The 24115-nt window shown below is 44.6% G+C and overlaps 1 protein-coding gene and 2 long non-coding RNA genes across 3 annotated transcripts in view; 2 read left to right on the top strand and 1 right to left on the bottom strand.

The window, feature by feature from the left end:
* The window catches only part of CLSTN2 (calsyntenin 2), a 647862-nt gene that overhangs the window by 268936 nt on the left and 354811 nt on the right, over positions 1 to 24115 (top strand). The gene's annotated exons all lie outside the window — the stretch shown is intronic.
* Positions 11425 to 24115, top strand: part of LOC146397496 (uncharacterized) — a 148418-nt gene continuing 135727 nt past the window's right edge. Inside the window, exon 1 of the long non-coding RNA XR_014824053.1 lies at positions 11425 to 11587. This is a non-coding gene — a long non-coding RNA (uncharacterized LOC146397496). The remainder of the gene's footprint in view (positions 11588 to 24115) is intronic.
* LOC146397497 (uncharacterized) lies at positions 16229 to 22491 on the bottom strand. The gene is made up of 2 exons (XR_014824049.1): positions 20367 to 22491; positions 16229 to 19987 (listed from the first exon to the last, which is right to left on the bottom strand). It is a non-coding gene; the product is annotated as an uncharacterized LOC146397497 (long non-coding RNA).

Genomic DNA, 24115 nt, shown 5'->3' on the forward strand with positions numbered 1-24115 from the left:
TCTGGGAATCTCTTTTTTTCTTGTCCTTTGGATAGAGAAGGCAACCTTTTTCTTGGGGTTTTGGTTTTTGCTGTGCCCACTGCAGTCTCCTTCAGTTCCAAGTTTGGGATATGTGAGGCAAAAAAGTAAACCCAGGGATTGTAATACCATGCCTTTTCTCAGGTCCTGTGCTCCCTGAATTGCCTTCTTGTCTCCAACTTTCAGAGTCTTCCTGGTTTGTTTTGTATATCTTGTCCAGGGTGTTTTGCTGTGCTTAGTGGGAAGAATAGGTAAAAGCCTGTTTTTTTTTTGTTTGTTTGTTTGTTTGTTTTCATCTATAAATGTAATTCCAAGGCTACTCAGTCTTGTCAAAACACCTGAAATCTGGAGTTTTGAGTGAAATTTCCAGGTTTGTTTTTTTTTTTAGTGAATAATTCAATTTTATCTATGAAGCATTGTATGGACAGATAGTCTACAGACTAAACAACACTGCTGGCTGAATTTTGCCCCAGGCCACCAGCTTGTGACCTCTGGTAATGAGGAATAAAAAACTATAGGTTTCATATACTTGGAGGTTTGCATGCTGCCAAAGAGGGATGTTTGCCTTATCTCACATTTGTTCATTTATTATTCATAATAAATTGAGTGTCTATTGTGTGCGAATTACAGTGGTGAAAGACACAGTCAAGGGCTTCTCCTTATGGAGCTTACATGAACAAACAAAACACACCCTTCTATAGTGGCCATCATGATGGAGAAGTGATTTTCAGCTATAGATGGGACTCTTAAGGTCAGCTTGCTGGGTAGGCCATCTTTCTGACGGTTAGTCCTACTAGATTTCCCCAGGAATCCAAAGTTATCTTTCTTATTGCCTAAGACAAATACCTGGCGGCAGCCACATTGGCTCCAATGACAGCTGAAAGAGAGAGAACCTCCTAGCTACATCAGGGTACCCTGACCTGGATCTGGCAGATGGCAGAGCTTACCCCAACCTCATGGTGGCTTGTAGAAAAAAATCCAGGTCACACTAATGAAAGCCAAGGAAATGGGAGGGCTGACATCTGGAGGTAGGGTTTGGGCATGAATTATTGCATGGACAGATCTTGGAGATGAGCGTGAAGGTCAAGATCAGCCGTCCCAGCATGTGCTGGCCTAGTCAAACCAGAGGCTGGAATGGCATGGTTACCACTTGCCATTTCTGGGCTAGAAAGGAGACAGGGTTGAACCAAATAAGTTGCATCACAAATTCCTTTGACCCTTTTTGGTCATTAGGGCTGATATGAGATGATCGGTCCTGACTGTGAAGATGCTTATGTATCTTCAAGTTACCTGAAATTCCAACCAGCATAAACACAGATGGTGGAAGTAGAAACAGAAAAAGGCAGCCTGAACAGTAATTGCCCTATTCTCATGTATTGGACAGTATTATGTTTCTTCACACAGATTTCATGGAGAAGCCAAAGTTTGAAAACCTCAGCTTTGAACTTTCTGTATATATTCATATCTGAACAGTATCTGTGATCACAATGGCAGCATGGTTATTTTGTTATGAAAAAAAAATTACTTCTCTCCTCTTACTTTCAGGCCTTTCCATCTCAAAACCTTGAAATCTTCAGAGGTCTTTGGCAATTCCACATTTTTTTATGAGTTTCGGCAATAAAAGAAGTTGACTTAGCTAGGAAAAGGATGATAAATACTAATTGAATTTTATTTTGCAGAATCCTGCAGCTGGAGATAAGGAAGCTTAAAGACATGACAAAAACAAACAAATAGCACATAGTTTGTCTTCCTGCACAGCAAATACACCCCTGCCTGACTTGCAAGCACTCCCCCTTTTCTCCAAATGTGAGAAGGCCACAGACTCAGCTCACTGCCAAGGTAGCTGTCCCCCCTATGAAATGATGGTGGTATTTGCAGCAAATTGCAGAGAGGAGAAAGAGCTGGAAATAGACTGGTGTCAGACTATTACATCTCACAAAAATAATAAAAATAACATCCATTGCTTGCCTACTGTGTGCCTGGCATTTTATTGAGGGGCTTAATATTTAACTTCATTTATAACCAATCACATAAGCTTATAAACTAGCCCTATTTTTACTTTAAAGATAAGGAAATTCAGCTCAGAAAGTTTTAGCAACTTGCTGAGATCACTCAACCAGGTAAATCTTTGAGCCAGCTTTCACATACGCTGACATCATTCATTCAGGTCACTGTTATTTATTTTTTTTTTAATTTGTTAACAGTCTTTAAGAAATTTTTTTATTAGAGTCTAGTTTTGATTTACAATGCTGTGCCAATTTCTGCTGTACAGCAAAGTGACCCAGTCTTTACACACATACACACACACACATTCCTTTTCTTATATTATCTTCCAACGTGTTCTTCTATATCCAAGACACTGGATATAGTTCCCTGTGCTATACAGAAGGACCTCATTGCCCATCCATTCTAAGTGCATAGTTTGCATCTCCTAACTCCCAGGCCACCCCACTCCCTCCCGCCTTCCCCTTGGCAACCGCAAGTCTGTTTTCTATGTCAGTGAGTCTGTTTCTGTTTTGTAGATTGGTTCATTTGAGGTCACTGGTTGTTCAGATGGGTGATTTTTGTCCCCCAGAAGATACTCAACCATGTTCAGAGACACTTTGTGGTTTTCTTAATGGGGTGAGGGGTTGCTGTGTCCTCTAGTGGGTAGAGACTAGGGATGCTGCCAAACACCCTACAGTACACACACATGACAGCCCCCCATGCCAAAGAATTATCTCCCCTAAAGTATCAATAGTGTTGAGATTGAAAAAACTGTGATCTGGAAAGAAGGAAGCATCAGTTTTAGTTTCTATTCTGCATCTAGCTCAGAATGTAACTTTAGAAAAATTGCTTCCTCTCTTTAAGCCTCAGTTGTCTTGTGTATAAATCAAGGGTATAGACTGTTAGATTGGGTTATGTTATGTCTAAGGTATTTCCAGCTTTTATACCCTACAGATCCTGAGAAACTGTAGACTGTTATTTGTGACTCTTGAAGCGGTCTGGAAAATGCCTATGAAATGTACTGAGGCTTCAAGCAAAAGTAAGGAGAGTTTTTAGATGGCATCAATACATTATATAGCATGACACTATGAATTCTGCAAAAGAAAAAAATGTCTTCACCTCATTGTATCTGATCTTAGTTAATGGTCCTGTTAAATTTCAATTTCTTAGTAATTAAATTGCCTGCTCTGAACCAGCCAATGATTGTGTCTCCATGGGCTGGTTCAGCTGTGTATTTCATGGTGTGTTGGTGCCTTTGGGGAAGGTAGATCAGCTAGCAGTGGGACTAAAATATTTGTGGAACCGATGATTTTTTTTGTGTGTTATGGGCACACAGACTCTGGCAACCACAAGAACAACTGACCCCTCGGCGTGGGTGACCACCCTGGCTCCATTCTCCTGGGTTGGCTCAGCTGGCCAGTGGAGGTCAAAGGAAAAAACTTCCTTAAGGGCCATGAATTACTTCTTTGCCAACATACCACACACACACAACACACATACATACCTACATACACATAGATGAGCCCACACATTTGGCAAAGGATTAAACCTTTCAACCACTTCACTTGTGTTTATTTTATGAGGGCTTAACTTCACTGTTTTATAATTGTGGAGAACAGACCTTAGGTGGATTAAAGATTCATTGCTAATGCTTTTGTGAAGGTCAGTGGAAGGCAAACAGGTAGGAATTTGCTTAAATTTTAGACAAGAGGGCATTTGAGAATTGGCAAATTGAATTGGTAAATTAAATTCTCAACTCTCTCTGAGTCATGGGGTAGAATGTAAGCGTGGGCATGATTCAGTTCCTGCCTTAAAGGACCTGGCGCTCTCTTGACGGGGAGGCATGTTAGAGCTAGGTTGGAGGTAAATGACAATGCAGTAGCCTTAGATACTGTGAGGCTGGGCCAAAGTCACAAGACTGGGTGTGCTTTTTGTAGGCTGAATTAATTCTCTGCCATCAGGGCTGAGCAGGGTGTCAGGCACACAAAGTCCTCAGCGAACACTGCTGAGTTTAACAGCCCCAGCCCAGGTCTTTCTCTCTCTCTCTCCACATCCGCTGCATGGAAGGTGTTACCATACTCAGCTCTACCTGAAATGGCAACTCATTGAATGCCGGAAGTTTGGCTTTTTCATGTCAGGATCCCCTGCCCCTCCAAGGGATCCCTGGGGAATGGGTGAACTCATGCACAGCTGAGCAGCACTCCCAAAGCCCTGTGTTCCAAAGACTACAAACTCCCTGAGGGCAAGGAATAGACAATGGGGCTCCATGGATGGCAGGGAACCTAAAAAGTGAGGCAGAGAAAAGTAGACAGAAGACTTTCAGAGAGTGAGGGTAAAGTCAAAGTGCCTTTTCCTGGTGAGAAAAGTCAACTTTTTGGTGTCTGCAGGCTTGCCTGAATTTTTACTTGCTGTTTAGCAAAGGGCCACAAATTCAGTGGCTTTAAAAAAACATCTGGGAGTTCCCATAGTGGTACAGAGGAAATGAATCCGACTAGGAACCATGAGGTTGCGAGTTTGATCCCTGGCCTTGCTCAGTGGGTTAAGGATCTGGCGTTGCCGTGAGCTGTGGTGTAAGTCACAGATGAAGCTCGGTTCTGGCTGTGGCTGTGGCTGTGGCTTGCAGCTATAGCTCTGATTTGACCCCTAGCCTGGGAACTTCCACATGCCATGGGTTCGGCCCTAAAAAGCCAAAAAAAAAAAAAAAAAAAAAAAAAAAAAACCTGTTGAATTTCCCATTGTGGCGCAGTGAAAATGAATCCAATTAGTAACTATGAGGTTTTGGGTTCAATTCCTGGCCTTGCAGAGTGGGTTAAGGATCCAGTGTTGTTGTGGCTGTGGTAAGGCCAGCAGCTGTAGCTCTGATTTGGCCCCTAGCCTGGTAACCAACATACGCCATGGGTGTGGCCCTAAAAAGAAATACAAAACGAAAAAACCACTTCCCTTTATCATCTCATTTCCGAGAGTCTGTGGCTGAGTTCTCTGCTCAGGGTCCCACAGGGCAAGAGCCAAGGAATGAGTAGGGCTGTATTCTCACCCGGAGCTGGGGTCCTCCTCCAGGCTTCCAGATTGCTGGCAGAATTCAGCTTCTTGTGGCTGTAGGACTGATGTTCCTGCTTTCTTGTTGGCTGCCAGCCACGGAATGTTCTCAGGTCCTAACAGCTCTTGTGAAAGCAATAACATATAATACATGCCAGGCATTTTTCATTTGCTTATTTCATTTATTCCTCTAAACCAGGAGTCAGCAAACTTTCTTACAGGGTCCAATAGTAAATATTTTAGCCTTTGCAGTTCAGGAAGCAACATCAAAGCTATTACATAGGTATTTCATATAGCCATTTAAAATGTGACCTTTTGAGGATGGCAGAGCATTCTTAGCCTGCAGGCTGTAAAAAACAGACAGGCTGAATTTAGCCCATGCATGGGAGTGTGCCCACTCGCTGCTCTGAACAGTCCTATTAGGCTGAAGGTAATAACATTCCTACCTTAGAGATGAGTAAACTGAGACACCAGGGCTTTAGATTAATTGCCTGACTCTATCAGTAGCCAAGTGGGTCTGATTCTGGTTCCTAGGTTAGGTTCCCAGGTCTGGTTCCCACGTCTGGGTCTCCAAGGCCTGATTGGAACCCACAAGTGCAGGGGCTTAATCATTGCTCATCTTCCATCTAGGTGCTGACTCCTTCTGTTTCTCTCAAGTCTCCATTGGGCCAGAGGTGGAAAATCAGTCCACTGGATGCAAGTTGCATGGTCTCCGGTGGTCATTCTGTCTGCAATCTCAGTGTCTTGGTCTCTGAATGGATAGTTATTACCTCAGACTTGTTCTGACCCTTTGGCCACTGCCAGTGGGGGACAGGAGAGGTGGGGAGGGCCCTCTTTGGGAAGAAATGAGAGGAAGGCTCTGTGGATGTCCAAGCTTACACCATCAGAGTAACCCTTCATCCAATCATCTGTTCCCTGTCTGAATATCAAAACCCTCTACGAATCTAAAAATCACATTCATGGGTTTCATTCCTGAAGATTTCAACTCAGTAGGTCCTAGGAATCAGAATTGTTTTGATACTTTCTAGGCAATTCTGATGCAGAGCCTGATTCAGAAATGACCAAATAGATCAGTGCTTCCAATCAACAGGGTGCTGATCAAACCACCTAAGCTGCTGCCTAGGTAGTTATTGTCACCAGGGAGGGTTGAAGAACATGGGACATCTTTTCTCCCAGTCTCTTCCATCTCAGAGTCCCCACACTTGCCTGCAGCTGGCCTTCCCAGAGATGAGGTCAGATAGCTGGATGACTAATAAGCACCACAGTGAATCTGATGTTTTTCAAAATTGTTCTCCAAAGACCCACAGTGATGAACACACTAAAAGCCTTCACCTGGACATCAAGGGGACCTAGCAGAGTTCACCTCTAGCAATCACTTAATTAGACTTTAATGACATTTAATCTAAATCATAAAATGGCTCTTAGAAATTACAGAGGTCTTTTAAATTTAGTGGCACTGAACCCAAACACTGCGCACAAATAGAGTTCACATTCTGGCTGGAGGGCCCTAGTGATGCTAGTGTTGGAGGAGGTGGTGGCTGTTTCCAGGTAGTTCCTAGGAGACCTTTAAGGCAGGCGTGATGGCAGTTCAGCTCCAAGGAGTCTGTATTCTACACATAGCTTTGTGCTTCTTCCCCTAGAAGCTTGGTTTTAGGCAGGAGCTGTATAAACCAGCCCCGAGTGTGTCCTTGTCAAGGTCATCGTGAAAGTCAAAATGTTCTTGTTCTTTCTAAATGGCCTTGGTTTTAATATGGTGCAGTGCTTTGTACACACTTTAAAATTATAGTCCCTATAATATCTAATGAAAGATACAGAACTCAGTGCCCTGAAAAATGCTTGGAGAATTTCATACAAGTTTTAAGGATTCATTAAACCATTCCATCCTTAGACCCCAGATATGAACCCCCAAATGTAGCAGAAAATCTTAGGAGGGGAAGAGAGGGGCCCTGTGTTTAAAACAGTTGGCTTGTCACGTTAATAAGCCCTACAGCATTTCCAAGTTTATTTCTAAATCTGTGAAATCAGAGTGTTGCTACCATATTCTGTATATCAACAGGACAGTTGTGAAAAACAAAATGTATCATGGATGTGAAAGCATCTGAAAGCATTAAGAAGGCTATTTTGAAATTCAAGATCCTGTATTAGTTTTTTTTTTTTTTAAGTGTGTCTGGTTCTAGGGTGTCTGAGTTATTCTTCAGTCTTATTAAGGTGTTGTGTGCATCACATCAAATGTTTGAGGGAGTTCTTGTCGTAACTCTGTGGTAATGAACCCAACTAGTACCCATGAGGGTGTGGGTTCCATCCCTGGCCTCGCTCAGTGGTTAAGGATCCAGCGTTACCATGAGCTGTCATGTAGGTCGCAGACCCGGCTCAGATCCCACGTTGCTGCGGCTGTGATGCAGGTTGGCAGCTATAGCTCCAATTGGACCTCTAGCCTGGGAACCTCCATATGATGTGGGTGTGGCCTTAAAAAAAAAAAAAAAAAGGCGAAAGAGTGTCAGAGACAGAACACTTCTCAAAGATTGAATTGCAGTATTATCAAGGCTCTCCCTGGGCTCTGCTCTGGGATGCTGCTCCTCCCCTGCCTCTTCTTTACAAAACCTTCCCCATCTTCAGCCTCAGCTCAGCTCCCTCCTCTGCTGACCACCCCCATCCCACTGACCCATCCCCCAATACTTCCTTCTACCCAATAACATGACCTTAAGGGCTCATTTGTCTAACTCTCTCCTCTCCCAGCAGGGACCGCCCCCAAGTCAGAGAAGGTGACCTACTTGCCTCTAGGTCCCCCATCCTTGCACATAAATGAAAGGTAGATAAATGAGGTTTAAAGGCCCTTTACTTGTTGCTTGAGGTGAATATATAATAAAGGCCCTGTCCTTTAAGCATCCACTCAGTGAGGAGGCCGACATGAGAGACACCCTCAAGTCCACTGTGACCTTTAAAGACAGGCATGGTCCCAGTTCAGCTTCAGTGTGGGAGGTACTTCTTGAACTGGCCATTGAAAGATGATTGGGTCCCAGAGTCTTCATTCAAAAGGAGAAGAGAAGCCAGGAGCAGAGGCACAAGGGAAAAAGTGTTCCTTTGTCTGGCACACAGGCCTTATATGTGGAGGAAGTGGGAGCCATGGTGAGGCAAGAGCAACGGGGCAGAAACAGTCACTGCCAGCCTGGGAGTTTGTACCCAGTGGGGAGCCAGGAAGTTTTTGATTGACAGGACCGGGACCAGTGAAATCAACATGGTGTATCTTGGCTACTATGAGAGTAACTGGGAATATTGCTGTACAGTGAGAAAATAAAAAAAAATTAAAAAAAGAATATTCTATTGCTCTGTCTTCTAGCATGAAAGTAGAGATATGAAGTCAGCAACTGGATCTCAAGTTTAGGGTTTGGAAGGAAGGGCTTGATAGGGATGGAGTAGGCGCAGGTACTTGTAGAAGTCCCGATAAAGGACCATATTTAGAGAGGGAAACTTAGGGGACATTGGGAGATCACTGTAAGTTAATAACTGCTCAAGAAAGCCATCAGCACAAGGCAGGCTTGCTGGACTAGTGGAAGCATGAGAATTGCCTCAGGTCCTTGGGTGGGGGGTAGGATGAGGCCTGCAGTCAGATTCAGCCCAAGGGCAAGAGTTTGAGGACCACCTTTCTGAGGATTTGAATACACACCTTACCAGATACCAAGGAGGAGCTGCTACTCTCAGAAAGGAAGAGGCGGGCTTTTCTGACCCCCACTCCCCTTGGAGGATAAAACTGTGGCCCACTGGATCCTCAGGGAAGAGCTTCCTTGCCTGCCCGCTTGCATTTCTCACAAGCATCCTATCTTAATAAATCTATTTCTTGCCCATCACTTTGTCTCTCAGTGAATTCCTTCTGCACAGAGGCATAACAAACCTGAACCTCAGTACGTCCAGACATTGGGTGAGTGCTAATTTAAAATGTGGGTTCAAGTCCCAGTCTGAGTTTAAGCTGGGTTCGAGTCCTGGCATGTGGGTTCAAGTCCCAGTTCGTGTTCTGGCTAGGTTCAGGCCGTTAGTGCTCTCAGTTTCAGTCTGACTGGGGAAATAAACTAAGAATTGTTGGTATACATCTGGTTTTTTTAAGCCATGGGACATTAAGATGTTCAAGAGAAGAAATGGGATAAGCAAAGGAGACAGAGAAGAAATGACCAGTGAATTAGGAAAAAAACCCGAGAGAATTAAGTGTCTGGAAATAAAGAACATGTGGATGGAGGATGGATGAGACTAGTGAGATGCTCCCAAAGCAGTTCCTCTTTTTCCTGGGCACGTACCTCGTCTACATTTCCCACCTGCCCTTGAAATTAGGTGCATCCATGTAACTAAGTTCTGGACAGTTGAAATGTGGGAAGAAGTGCTATGTGCCACCTCCAGGCCTGGCCAGTGAAATCTGTTCTCTTAGAGCAGTGGAGGGCCATGGCCTCAGGGGACAGTGGAGCCTGAGAATGGGAAAATCTGGACCCCTAATGACCCTGTGGAGCAGTACCCCCTGCCCCCCCCCAACAATGCACAACTCTTTGGAATGTGTTATGGTGAAAAGTAACTCTTTATTATCTTCAGCCACTGAGATTTGGGGATTGGTTGTTACAGCCTTAGTATCTCTGACAAAGAGAGCGGTCTGGTGGTGTTGATATCATTTTGTGTAGCCACATGGAAGTCCTCAATGACCTCGAGAAGTGTGGGGGGAGACCAGAGTTCAGACTAGTGGAAGCATGAGAATTGTCTCAGGTCCTGTTGACTAAAAAAAAAAAAAAAAAATCTGCAATCTGAAAGTTGAGAGTTAAGTTTTATTTGGGGCAAAATTAGGACTTAGGCCCAGGAGACAACATCTCAGATAGCCCTGAGAAACTGCTCTGAGGAGGCTAGGGGGGAAACTAGGATATATGACTTTTTGCAACAAAGGGAAGGTAGTAGAAAAAAATAAGATTTACAGATAACCAGATTTATAGAAAAAGATTTACAGAAAATCAGTTTCTATGGGAAGAGGCAGAGGTCTGGACTCACTGGACTCACTCCTTTGATACACACCTCAGCTATGGGTTCTTGATTTCTTTGTTTCTTCCCTGAGTTCCCTCAGGGCTCACTGGCCCACCCTTGGGAGTGGCTGTTCTCACAGATGACTGTGACATCCTTTGTTTTATCCACTTAGCTACAGCCAGGGGGAAGTAGTTCAGATAACTGCCCTAAAGAAGAAAGGGGGAATATTAAGATATAAGTCATGGAGTTCCCATCATGGCTCAGCAGTTAGCAAACCTGACTAGCATTCACCAGGACGTGGGTTTGATCCCTGGCTTTGCTCAGTGGATTAAGGATCCAGCGTTGAGGTGAGCTGTGGTGTATGCTGCAGATGTGGCTTGGATCCAGCATTGCTGTGGCTGTGGTGTAGGCCAACGGCTACAGCTCTGATTGGAGCCCTAGCCTGGGAACCTCCATATGCTACAGGTGCTGCCCTAAAAAGACAAAAAGACCAAAAAAAAAAAAAAAAAGATTTATGTCATAAAGGTGAAGGGGGAGGTGCACGCAGCCATCCACACATTTTGCAGAAGTTTGCTGCTGGTTTCGTGGAGGTTACTACTAGTCACAGACATCAGTCATCATTGAAGAATTTGAGTGTTTTTTCTATATATGAGGAGATGCAAGAATTGGGCTCATAAAATCTAGAAGTATCTAACTCTCTGAGGACCTGTTCTTCCACTTTTCCCAAAGCACAGAGTGCTGATTCCTAGTCTCCACCCTGAGTTCCACTCAGGGGGTGCTGAGGTTCGGCAGCTGCGGCGGCTCATGTTTTACTTTGTGTAGAGGCTGATGGCAAGGGCCAAACTTCAGTTCACGGTGCAATAGGAAATGGGAAGGAATTGGTGACAGTGAGTCCAGATCCTCTTTCTGGTCTCTGTAAAGAAGAACGAAGAACGGGGTACTAGCTGATGGGGAAAGAGGGGTCAAGAAAAGAGTTCCTCTGTTTCAATCTGGGAGAACTAAGCACACCCTGTGCTATTTGTTGGTGGAAAACGGCAGCCTCTTTCCCGAGACCATGGTGCAATTTGGCCCATGGCCCGTGCCTCTGCCGCTCACCTGGGAGAGTTATTTGTTTCCGCCTGAATAGCAAATGATATCGTTTTGAAAGGCCTCCTGGTGCCTGATTGATTTGTTAGGGAGTCTGACAGCCTTAATGGACTTTTCTGACAAGACAATGGCTTCTCCTGGCAGTGCTTGTCTTGGAGGGTTTCCAGGGATGGTAATGAACAGCGCTAAGTTCAAAGACAGAGGAGGAAGAGGAGGAGGAGGAGGAGGGAAACGCTGCAAAGAGTTTGCTTAACTTGGAATCTGAACTTAACATGCGAAGGCACTAAGCTTCCAGGTTCTGCCTCATCTAAACCGGGGCAGATGCTGGCGGAGGGAATAAAGACCCTAGAGAAGGCTGTCTCATCCTGGGTCTTGGTTAGTAGAGGCAGCTAGGACCACCCTATGAGGACATTGCCTGTGGCGGCAAATCGCCATGGATCACTCCTTTCCTTCCGTTCTCCATTTTCCAAAGGTAAGGGTCCTTTGGGATGCAGCGTGGCGGGTTAGAAAAGCTCGACTTTCAATTCCTGCTTCATTGTTTTCTGCCTGTGTGATCTTGGGAAAGTCACTTTACTTCTCAAATCTTCAATTTCCCCTTCCAGAAGATAGGAATTATAATATTTGAGAGAGCCTCTGGCACATGGCTGGGATCCACACGTGGCGGCTATTCCTCTTTAGGACCATCCCAGAAGGAGCGATGGCCCAGAGAAACCAAACGGATGGCTTATCCTCTGTCCTTTCTTTCCAACCTTGCACAGGTCACTGATCCTCTTTGTGCCCCCCGTTTTCACCCCTAAGTGAAGGGTGTCGCAGTACCTATGTCCTGGATTTGAGGAGTGTTTTAAGGAATGCATACACAGAAAACAGTGTCTGGCACATCATAATTTCTTGGTGAATTATCGCTTAGAATTATTTGCACATGTGTGCTTTTGTGTTAATTTGGAAAAAGGCACATTCCTTGGCTGGTTGGTTGTACTTAATGTGCCACCTGGGCAGAACTTCCAGGAAGATTCTGGAATTAAGTGTAACAATGTGATGCTCATCCTGTCAATCCAAGTGCACCCAGATGTTCTTTCCCTGGGGCACCCGGATGTGCTGAGGGGTCCCTCCCATCTGAGGGGCAACATGAGCCCCGTTGAGGTCCTTGCAGTTGACTCGAGTCTTTTTACCCTAGTCACTGCCCTACAGGCAGCCAGGCTGCAGTGGTCGTTATGACTGGTCAGGCCTGCAGTCCCCTCTTCTGGTTCTCTGAAGCATTGGGAAGGGACTGGTCATCCCTAAGGACAGTGCACTGGTGGACTTCATGGCATTATTGACCTGCTAATGGTTCTTAAAGGCTCGAAATATGGTGGGGAGAAGGCGAATCAGGAGGGCATTTTCTCTAAGATATAGCCTTTGTCCTTCCCATGACAAAGTAAACATTATCATCTTAAATTGAGAAAAGTAAAAGTCAGAGAGGTTATGCACATTGCCTAAGATCACACAGCATCCAAAGGGATTTGCTGGAATCTGAACCCAGGCAAACACCTGACTACACCCAACTACTAACACCCAACTACTTTTTTTTTTTTTTGATGTCTTTGTCATTATATCTATGTGTGGTTCAACTCTGTTCAGATGCTCCTGGAGCTTACATTGAGTGCTCAATGGGAGGGGGAATATGTGCAGAGGCAGAAGACATTGTGGCCACCGCTGAGGAGTGCTCAGTGGAGACAAGGATGCAGGATGTGCTCACAGAGCACCAGAGCATGTGATAAATGTCCTGTCCATTTAGCCAAATCATGAAGCAGGGGTTCAGAGAGAGGTGAATACCTCCTGACTCACAAAAGGTAGGTGGAACCAGACATATTACACTGAGCTTGGAAAGCAGATAAGGTGAGGAAATCCTCAGAGGAGGGGTGAGGAGACTGAGGATTGTGTGTCCTTGCTGCTCGGACCTGACCCCACACAGCCACGTGCTACGCGTGGTCATGATTCGGGTTTTGGTTAGTCAATGAGCTCATTAGTCAAAACACCACCTTCTGCCACTCCATGGTGACTGAGCACCTACTGTATGTAGGCACTGTGTCTGGGGCTGGAGCCCAGAAGACAAAAAGGCAAGATCTCTGCCCTAAGGAGCTCTTCCTGCCTGATAAATGCAAACAGCCAGGCCTCACAAAATCCAAACTAGCAGTGCCCACTGGTCAGCCCGAGACTGCCCCTCAGGGTGGGTAGAGTGTATGCTGTGACCCTGGGGGCTGCAAGCCCCATCTTCCGTCCCTGAAGAAAATGCACTAGAGTGTACAGGAGTAAGAAATTTTATTATTGATATAACCTTGAATCTGCTGCTATTTAAAAAAATAAAAAGGAAATCATTCACAAACTTCAGAACATTTGTTTTTATTAGTAACAAATTACTGGCCATGGAAATACTGCTGCTGAGATCTATAGCTGTAAACAAAGCCAAATTAGTCTGTCCCCGGGGTGGGAGGGCAGGTTATCTGGAAGGGGAGTCCGGGAGTTGAGAGAGGCAGGGAGGGAACCCACAGGATGCCTTCTCCTCCTCTGGAGTGGAGACCTGAGCTCAGAGGGAGGCAGAGGCCTGGTGGGGAGGATACCCTCGGCGTGCATAGGGCCGGCTTCCCCCAGCTTGGGAGCAGAGGCCAAGGCAGACGCTAAAGATGAATGGCAGGGAAGGGATTTGGCAAAGTAGCCCTAAAGGAACTGATGGAGGAATTGCGGTTCCAGCCAGCAGGAAATGAGCTTGAAGTGCTCTAGGAGAGATCTGGCTGCATTAATAGTTGTCTGCTCTTGTCAAATATGAGGACACCTGACACGTAAAAGCCAAACCCGACTCCTCTTCCAGACCTGAATTAGCTCCCCAACCAACTCTTCAGGATTTCTTCTATTAAATAATGAAGTATCTGGAGTTCCCGTCGTGGCGCAGTGGTTAATGAGTCCGACTGGGAACCATGAGGTTGCGGGTTCGGTCCCTGCCCTTGCTCAGTGGGTTGCCGATCCGGCGTTGCCGTGAGCTGTGGTGTAGGTTGCAGACGCGGCTCGGATCCCGAGTTGCTGTGGCTCTGGCATAGGCTGGCAGCTACAGCTCCGATTCAACCCCTAGCCTGGGAACCTCCATATGCCGCGGGAGCGGCCCAAGAAATAGCAACAACAACAACAACAACAAAAAGACAAAAAAAAAAAAATAATAATGAAGTATCTGATAAATGTACTACCAGATGGATTCAGAGCAGCCAAGGAGAGCAGCTGAGACCATTTAAATAAAATCTCCCAGTGAAGCTCCCTGTGGACTGTCCAGGGGGACTTTGGACTTGCCCTGTTAGGGTTGGGGAGGGTATGATGGGTTTTTCTCTTTGGAATGCTGGTGGACCGATGTCCAGGGTCCTTCCAAAGAAACCTCAGATAGGCACCTGGTTGGCCTGAAATGGCAGATGTAGGTCCACATACAGCTTCCTGAACCAGGAGTTCCTAGTCCTGAGAGCTATCAGAGCCTGCCTGGCCTGAGCAGTAGAGTAGGCAGCTGGGGTTGGTTCTCACTTTCTCCTGTTCCTACTTCTTTATGCCTCATCAGGATCCCTGTGTGACCAGAGCCCTACCCTGTGAGGGTTGGGAGGCTGGGAGATTCCAGACCTTTTCTCAGATGTAACCTCCTATCTCTCCATCAGGACTGATCCATCACATGTCCCACTTCCAACATCTAAGGTGCCTGCATTTTAGCTAATAAGCTAACAAAGAGCCAAGAGAAGAGTTTGAGAGTAGGTCTTCTCTCCCAGGAATATTTGTACTTTACAGTGAGTTAATGCAAGAGAAAGAGGGTTCCAGAATCACCACGTGAACCTCAGTAAGAATCTTTCTTGATCTAAATGCTCGTTCTTTAATTTGTACGAGGAAGGACCTGATCTAGATGATCCACCTTTCCCATTCTATCATTACATTTTCATGTCTTCGTGGCATGATTTCAGCCATCAGAGAAAACTTTCTATGACCTTTAACTCAGACCACATCGAGCTGCCCTTTTTGTCTTCCAGTGTCTTTAAGTGGGGAAAATTATAATAATGCCTTCCTCAGGGAGTTATTTCAAAAATTAAGTAAAATGACATTTGGGAATGTGCTCCACAAATTCTTAAGGTTGAAACACCTGTGAGGGCTGACGTTGATGGTAATTTTTTAAATTACCTAGAACAGCATAGATAGAGCATCCTGCAACTGTAGAGATCCTCTTGCGTATACCTTGTTTTGTTAGCGCATGAGATGCATTCCTAGGAGTTGAATTGGTAGGTCAGATGTGTACACCATTAGTATCCTTGGTCCCCAGTGCAAAACTGACTTCCAGAAAGGAATGGACTTACCACCTGTTAAGAAACAAGCTGCTTTCTCTTCGGTTTTGCCCACTTAATAAGCAAAACTGCAGCCACATTTTCTTTTGCATTTTGTTGGGGAATGTGAACACTTCCAAAATGTGTATGGGGAATGTATGGGTTTTGTTTTGTCACCTTTGTATTCATATGTATTTGTAATTAAGGTGATTACTGCTTCCCTATCAAAATGCAAAATATCTATCTCTAATTTCTTCTTTTTAATCGTAACCCACTGCCATATTTTTTATAAGAAATATTACTCTTTTATGCCTTTAAATTTTGGTGAGCTTGTTTTGGATATGTTTTAAAGTGTATTAGTCAAATCCATTGATGTTTTCTTTCATGATGCTTTTCCCATTACCTTTTGCTCTAAGCACAAAGAAAAAAGGTTCTTCATTCAAAAATCCAAACAATGCTAATACAGTTTTTTCCCCCAAGGTTATACATGGCTCATTTTTAAATTAACTCTTTAAACTGTAGGTTTCCCCCACTACCCGGAAGTAGAGTGTTTCTATGAAACCTTTCATAAGCCAAAATGGTATAAAGCAAAGAGCAATTACCTTAGGACACATCTCGCTAATGGATGCACAAAATAACTCCAGTAAAACACAGATGCTCACAGATACAGTTCAAAGTTATGGTGTCTTGATGCCAAGGTACTGAGTGTAGTTCCTGGGGAAGGAGCCTGACAGTGCCCTTCTGGTCAGGGTACTTGGGGTTCCTTGCAAAACAGACACTGGATGCTATTTTTGCTGTTTGCTTTTTTTTTTTTTTTTTTTTTTTTTTTTGTAAAAGTGAAAAGCTTCTTTGGATTTATTTCAGTTAGTGAAAATAGGTACTAATGTAGATCTTTCAAAGAAAAAAAAAAAAAAACTAAGTAGCAGAGTTCCCGCCATGGCACAGTGGGGTTAAGAATCCAACTGCAGCAGCTTGGGTCACTGTAGAGGGGCAGGTTTACTCCCTGGGGCAGTGCAGTAGATTAAAAGATCCAGCATTGCCACAGCCACAGTGTAGGTCAGAGCTGCTGCTCAGATTCAATCCCTGTCTGGGGAATTTCTGTATGCTGTGGGTGCAGCCATAAAAAGAAAACAACAACAAAAAAACAGTGAAGTAGCATAAAGCAACCTTTGGAAAAGCAGGGATGCAGGTATTTGAAATTTATTTTGATGTAGGATTGGAGATGGGTATCTAACTTAATTTATTATGAGTAAAAATATTTTACTAATTGTCTTAAAATTATTTTATTAATCCTTAACTTAGTAAATGTAGCTGTTGTAATAGGAAAAGGTTTCTTTTCACTGACTTTCTTTTTATGGAATACACTAAGATCTTTTAATCTTATAATTAGGATTAATCTTTTTTGTTTTGTTTTACTGTACCTTTTTTTGTTTTTCTTTTAGCCAGGAGAAACTTGTAATATCTTTGTTTACTGATTCTCTTTCCCTCAAATGCAGATATGCTTAGAATCTCTGCCCTTTATATGTACTATATGTTTGGACATTGTCATTTGTTGCTTTGGCATTATCATGCCTTCACAGGCATCTTCTCATTTTATTTTTTTCATGACTGACTCGGTTTCCAGCATTTATTTTGCTTTTGTCAAATTTTCATTCTGATGCTGCGTTCTGGGGTTCTGTTGCCGTCCTTTTTATTCCACTCATCTTGTTTTAATTAATTCTGTGAGGTTTTCCCATTATTTGTTGTCTTTTAACCTGTTGTCTTTTAACCAGTTCTGCAGCTAAAGACCTTGTGACTTTAAGTGAGCTGCGTAACTTCTCTTTACTTCTCAGAGGGTAATTGGGAGAATCAATCAATACTCATAAAGAGCTTGTAGCCATGCCTGGAAAACAGAGAGAGTTAATCTTATCTATTATTATCAATACCCTGTACCACTTTCTGGTTATTTTATACTCTGAAAGGAAATAATGGATAGAAAATAATTCCTACTTTGATGTGCCCCCAAGTTTCTTCATATCTTTGTCGCCATCACAGAGCTTTTCTATGAGAAACATTTATTTAGGAAAAGTAGGTCAATGCCATTTTATCTACTCCACACCCATTTCTTGCTCTCAGATTTTTGAAACTTAGGTACTTCCAAATATCTACAAAATAAAGACCAAGGACTTCCCATTGTGGCTCAGTGGTAATGAACCTGACTAGCATCCATGAGGATGCAGGTTCGATTCCTGGCCTCACTCAGTGGGTTAAGGACCTGGTGTTGCCATGAGCTAAAGAGGAGGTCGCAGATGTGGCTCCGATCCTGCATTGCTGTGACTGTGGCATAGCCTGGCAGCTGCAGCTCCAATTCGACCCCTAGCCTCGGAGCCCCCATATGCTGCAGGTGCCCCCCTAAGAAGCAAAATAAATAGATAAATGAGTAAATAATAAAAAATAAAAATAAAACCCATAATGTGTGTATCTTGGTGGTTGTCAGAGGAGTGAGGGTGGAGAGTTGGGGATGTTGCTTGGATGACAGCGATCTGTCCATCAAACCAGGAAACATTCAATAGGAAAAAAGGTGGCTCAGTCTTTGGGTGGGTACTGACTTTGCACTTCTCTATCGATCAGGAGAATGAATGGACTCTTGAAACAGCAGGTTTGCAACTCAGCCACTGAGTTACAGGTGGCCATTAATGGGTTTGTCACTTCCATGGTATTGGTGAGAGATAGCATTTTCCTCTTAATTCTGGTAGGAGGTTAACGGCCAGGGCCAGATTTGGTGTTTCTGTGAGCTGTGTCTTTGTGATGCCTTCATACATGCTTCCTTGGGGAACCGAGGGAAACTACAGCAATCGCTGCTAAGTGAGGGCTCTTCCAGGATGTGGATCCTTATTGAAGTGCAATGATGTCTGTGTTGCTGTCTGAACCTGCAGCTCCCCAGCTGAGCGAGCAGAGCACCCTGGTATTCAGTGGCTGAGAAGGTAGCGGCACCCTGCACACCCCTCTCTCCATAGGCTAGAAGCTGAAGAGGACCGGTGTCATAAAGACAGCCAGAATGATGAGAGGGGGTGAACTCAGCTCAGGAAGGGTTGGAAGAGGGTTTTTCAGTGATTCAGCTTTGAGATGGTTCTAACTTAAGTATAAGTTGGAGCCTTAATGAATCATGTTTTCCCTACGAGCATAGATTTCAAGGACTTTCTAAGTACCTCCAAGGGCTACAAATCAGAGGTCACTCAGGTACTCATTCATTCCCTTCCTTGTTCATACGTATCAAGCTCCTGCCATGTGTTAAGTGCTAAGGGGAAAGAGTAGTGAGCAAGCCAGAACCTTCTCTGTTTCTTCTGAGAAAATCTGTTCCTCATTGAACACCTACTGTATCACCTTCATGTATTAGGAGCCTTACCTGCATCTCTCTGTCTGTGTAATGACTCTGGGAGGCTGTTGCTGTGTTCCTGTTCCACAAATGAGGAATTGGAGCACAAGGAACTTGCTGATTGTGTCAGTGGAGGGCCAGAATTTGACCTTCTGTTTGCCTGAAATGAAACCCCTTCCCTCATGCTTCCTAAGCCCCCCGGCCCACACATCCTGTGAAGGATCAGTGTTTCCAAGGATGCGACTCTCAAACCAGAGAAGCAGTGTTCAAATCAATAGAAGTGCAGTAGCTGGAGTCTGCTGTAGCTGGATGCCAAGAAACCTCTGCAAGTATTACATACTTTCAGGCAGGTGTTTGGCATCAATGAGCCAGTCAACTGACATGACACATGCCCAGCAGGAGAGCGGCAGGCCCACCTGGAGGACGGACTTTTGAAGTCTGAAAGAAATGTTCAGTTTTGCTCTTGTTGTCCTCAGGGAAATCATGCACAGACCTGAGCTGAGGTCAGAGAGGCTCGAGAAAACATGAAGCTGCTTCTCTTTGGGTTGGGTAATTCATCTCAGTGAAACTGCCTGCGGGAGGTACATCATTGCATCATTCCTGAGGGAGGAAGCCACTTGCCTGGATGTTTCATATTTGGTAGAGCTTGGTGGGCTCTATCAATGCAGTGGGCTTGAGGGAGGAGGGTTATTATAGAAACCCTCAAAATGGACCTATTTATAATCATTGGGGTGGAATTTGGGGACAGGGTTTATAACAAATACTTAGCCGTGAAGTCAAAGATAATAGAGCATCTCATCTTCTGAGGAAGCTTCAAGTCTCCAAATTCCTAATATCCCCCCTCCCACTCCCAAGTATTTCACTGACAGTAACCAAAGGCTCTGGTCTCTACTGTAATGTGAGCATGAGTTTTAAGAACGGTTTTGTAGACTTAGGGTTGGAGGGGCTGCCTCACTGCCTGGATGGGCAGAGCCAGGCTCCTGCGGAGACTCCACATGGCGGAACTGAGTAAGATTAAGACTTCTGTCAGGAGAGTCAGTACCGTGTCTCAGCCCCACCACTCACAAGCAGTGTGGTTCTGGTGCATCACTCCTTTCCCTGGCCGTGAATTCAGCAACTCTGTTAAGATTTTTTGGAGTGCCTGTCGTGGCTCAATGGTTAGTGCATCTGACTAGTAACCATGAGGTTGCGGGTTCGATCCCTGGCTTTGCTCAGTGGGTTAAGGATCCCGTGTTGCCGTGAGCTATGGTGTAGGTTGCAGACGTGGCTCGGATCTGGCTTTGCTGTGGCTCTGGCGTAGGCCGGCGGCTACACCTCTGATTCGACTCCTAGCCTGGGAACCTCCATATGCTGTGGGAGCGGCCCAAGAAATGGCAAAAAAGACAAAAAAAAAAAAAAAAAGGTTTTTTTTTGGGGGGGGGTCTTTTTAGGGTCACACCTGCAGCATATGGAAGTTCCCAGGCTAGGAGTCAAATAGGAGCTGCAGCTGCCGGCCTATACCACAGACATAGCAAAGCCAGATCTGAGCCGTGTCTGTGATTTATACCACAGCTCATGGCAACAGCAGATCCTTAACCCACTGAGCGGGTCTAGGGATCGAGCCTGCATCCTCATGGATACTAGTCAGTTTTGGTTTTTTTTATTTATTGCTGAGCCACAACGGGAACTCCTATTTAGATTATTTTAAAGCAACTTCCAGCTCTGTTATTTAAAATCCATTCTAGAGTGATCGGTTTGCAGGGATGAGCAATTTGTTCTCAGTTATCCATGATCAGTGGGAAAAAGCAGAGGGCCCCAAAACACATAATATATGCAAAGTCATATATCACACATAGCCATTTAACCCCCACAACAGAGAATGGTTAGATGGGTGTAATAGTCACAGTGGTTACAATGGAGCTGAATCCTGATACACCTTTAATTTACCTGAATGTGAGTAGGGGTGGATCCTGAAAGAGAAACCTCCACTTCTCTTACCTCTCCATCCCCTGCCCCTGCCCCTCTTCACCATCTCTCCCTCAGCCTCCAGTGACTTAGGAAAACACAGGGAAAGAAAAATAAAAGTAAACAACTGGAACCTTTTGGGCGTCCAGTTGCTTAGTGTTCACAATTCAAAGCGGGTTGAAGGCTTTGTTGTTTTATTTTTCAAGTGCAGTTTTGACTGTGCTTTGTTTCCAATTCTTGGCCTGCCTGTTGACTTTTGACCCTAAATATGCATAGATTTTTCTCTGCATTGTCCATATTAGATATCAGATGGAGAAACTGATGCCCAGGGCTGAAGTGACCTGCCCAGCACCAGGGATCTAGTGAGAAGCTAGGACTCGAATGCAGTGGCACCAATGACCAGGTCTCCTGCTTCCTGCATTGGTGGCGTGGAATCCACCTTAGACATTCCTTTCCTCAGGAACATGATGGGTGCCTGTTTTGGGCATTCCCTTGCATGAGCATGTTTACACTTGTCTTTCTTATGCATTATTTTAATCATTCACAGCAGAGATTTTCCTTCTTGACTTAGTTTGGCTCCATCCAATGTTCAAATGAGTTTGCAGGCCTAAGGAAGTTGGTGACTAATGACAAAAAGGCATCCATCAGTGTCCTGTGCAAGAATGGAAGATCAGTTATGTTAACATTTTTCATTTGCCACAGGTAATCCACAAAGCAATTCATTTGCATATATGTCATTACAAGTTGATGTGGTTATACCTCTTTGAAATCAAGACTGTGGTATATGTAAGTAGGAAACTTACATGCTGTATTCTGAGAACCACCCATAGCAGTTTACAAACTGCTTTGAGCTAGCCTAAAGGCCCACCATCAACCTCTCATCTACTGATAATTCTTCATTGACTCCTTACTGACTTAGGCTGAAGTCTAAACTCTTGAACATGACTCGTAAGTTGCTCTAATATCTGCCTTCTGCCTCTATCTTTAGCTTCATTTCTCTCTGTGCCACCTACCCACCCTGCCACAGCTATAGCAAATTTAGTTCATGTCCTCAAATAGGCCACCTATTCACTCTTGACCTCGCCCTATGGCCCTATGTTGTTGCCAAGAATACTCATCCCCCACCCCAGGCCTCAGCCCTCAGGCTCTGGGAAGCTGATCTTGATGCCTCCCACCCAACCCTGTTCTGCTCACATTCTACTATATTGCAATCCCTGGTTCCTCTACCCTAAGCTCCTTGAAGGGGAAAACTCCAGCTGTCTTTCCACCATGCCCTGTCTCATAACCATGCTGTGCACAGGGGGCGCTCAAGAGCTATTGTTGAATGAATGAACCAACCATCAATCGAGATTAAACTTCAGATTCCCTACCTGGGAGAAATAGCCTCATAGCCATCAACACTTTTCCTTTCATTTTTATAACCTTATAGCCATCAGCACTTTTCTTTCATTTTTAATACCAGAAGGAATGTATGAATATACTCTCCTTATTTAAAAAACAAAACAAAATAGGAGTTCCTCTTGTCGCTCAGCAGGTTAAGAACCCAACTAGTATCCATGAGGTTGTGGGTTTGATCCCTGGCCTCACTCAGTGGGTTAAGGATCCTGCGTTGCCGTGAGCTGTGGCGTAGGTCACAGACGCAGCTCAAATATGGCGTTTCTCTGGCTGTGGTGTAGGCCGGCAGCTGGAGCTCTGATTTGACCCCTAGTCTGGGACCTTTCATATGCCACAGGTATGGCCCTAAAAAGCAAAAAAAAAAAAGAAGGAAGGAGAGAAACATTGCAAATGTCAAATGATGCTCAGCTCCCATAACTACCATTTCCAGCCCCAGGTTCCTCCCCTATATTTTGTGTTATTTTTTCAGACCTGTGTGTATATTGCATGTTGTATTCATGTACCCACATCTCCTCCAGAATGTACAGTATTATATGGAAATATCTCTTTGCAGCTTGCTTTTTCCAGTTTACAAATGTACATTTGGTTCTGTGCTAGCACCTTTAGCTCTAATTCATTCTTTTTAGAGGTTCTCAAGATTTCTGAATGTAGATAGAACAGTTTTATTTTATTTTATTTTATTTTTTGAAAGTTCCATGCCCTGTATTTTATTTTATTTTATCTTTTTGCTTTTTAGGGCCACACTCAGCGGCATATGGAAGTTCCTAGGATAGGAGTCAAATTGGAGCTATAGCTGCCAGCCTACACCAGAGCCAGAGCAATGCAGGATCTGAGCTGTGTCTTCGACCTACACCACAGCTCACAGCAACACTGGTTCGTTAACCCACTGAGAAGGCCAGAGATCAGACCTACGTCCTCATGGATGCTAGTCAGATTCGTTAACCACTGAACCACGATGGGAACTCCTCCTGTATTTTATTTTGACGTGGATAGAGCAGTTTTAGCTACTCCCCTATTGTCCATCAACATTTAAGTACATTGTAATCCTGGCATCTTCAAGAGAGGGACTTCAGGGATCATATGATCAGATCTTCTGCCCTAGAGCCTGGAGTTCCTGCAGTAGCATCTTTGTGCAGCCATTTCCCACTCTTGCTCAGATACTTAAAATAACAGAGTGCCCAGTATCAGAGAAGACAACCCTCATTAGAACATTTGTCCTGGAGATCCCGTCGTGGTTCAGTGGCTAACAAACCCAATTAGCATCCATGAGGTTATGGGTTGGATCCCTGGCCTCGCTTAGTGGGTTAAGGTTCCAGTATTGCTGTGAGCTGTGGTGTAGGTCACAGACGTGGCTCGGATCCTGAGTTGCTGTGGCCAACAGCTATGACTCTGATTGGACCCCTGGCCTGGGAACCTCCATATGCTGCAGGTGTGGCCCTAAAAGACAAAAAAAAAAAAACAGTCCCCATATAACACCAAAGTCTTCTGCCCACCACCCCCCAACTTTTGTTTTCAATGGCCACACCCACTGCATATGGAAGTTCCAGGACCAGGGATTGAATCCAATCTGCAGCTGCAACCTATGCCACAGCTGCAGCAATGTCAGATCCTTTAATCCATTGTGCCAGGATAGGAATTGAACCCGCACCTCTGCAGTGACCCAAGCCACTGTAGTCAGATTCTTAACCCACTGTGCCATAGCAGAAACTCCAAAGTCTTCCCCCTTCTAATCCCCACCCTTTCTTCTTACTTTTGTCCCCTGGGACCTCAGTCAAGAAGTGTACCCCCTCTCCACACTTGCCTTCCAAATGTGTGATAGGATCTGGCATGTCTCCCACTAGCAGCTCTTCTTAATCTTTTGTCAAATATTTGCCCCTTGGTTTCTAGACCCTGTGAACATCAGGCAGCCTCCTGAATGGACCCAGTTTGGAAAATTCTCTCTCAAAGTGCCACTCTTAGGAGGGAATGCAGCACTCTTAGGAGGGAATAA

This window comes from Sus scrofa, chromosome 13 (genome assembly GCF_054392235.1).
Source record: "Sus scrofa isolate SSC_HxYL_T2T_F1_AM1 chromosome 13, Sscrofa_HxYL_maternal_Yorkshire_Landrace_v2.0, whole genome shotgun sequence".
Lineage (NCBI taxonomy): Eukaryota > Metazoa > Chordata > Mammalia > Artiodactyla > Suidae > Sus > Sus scrofa.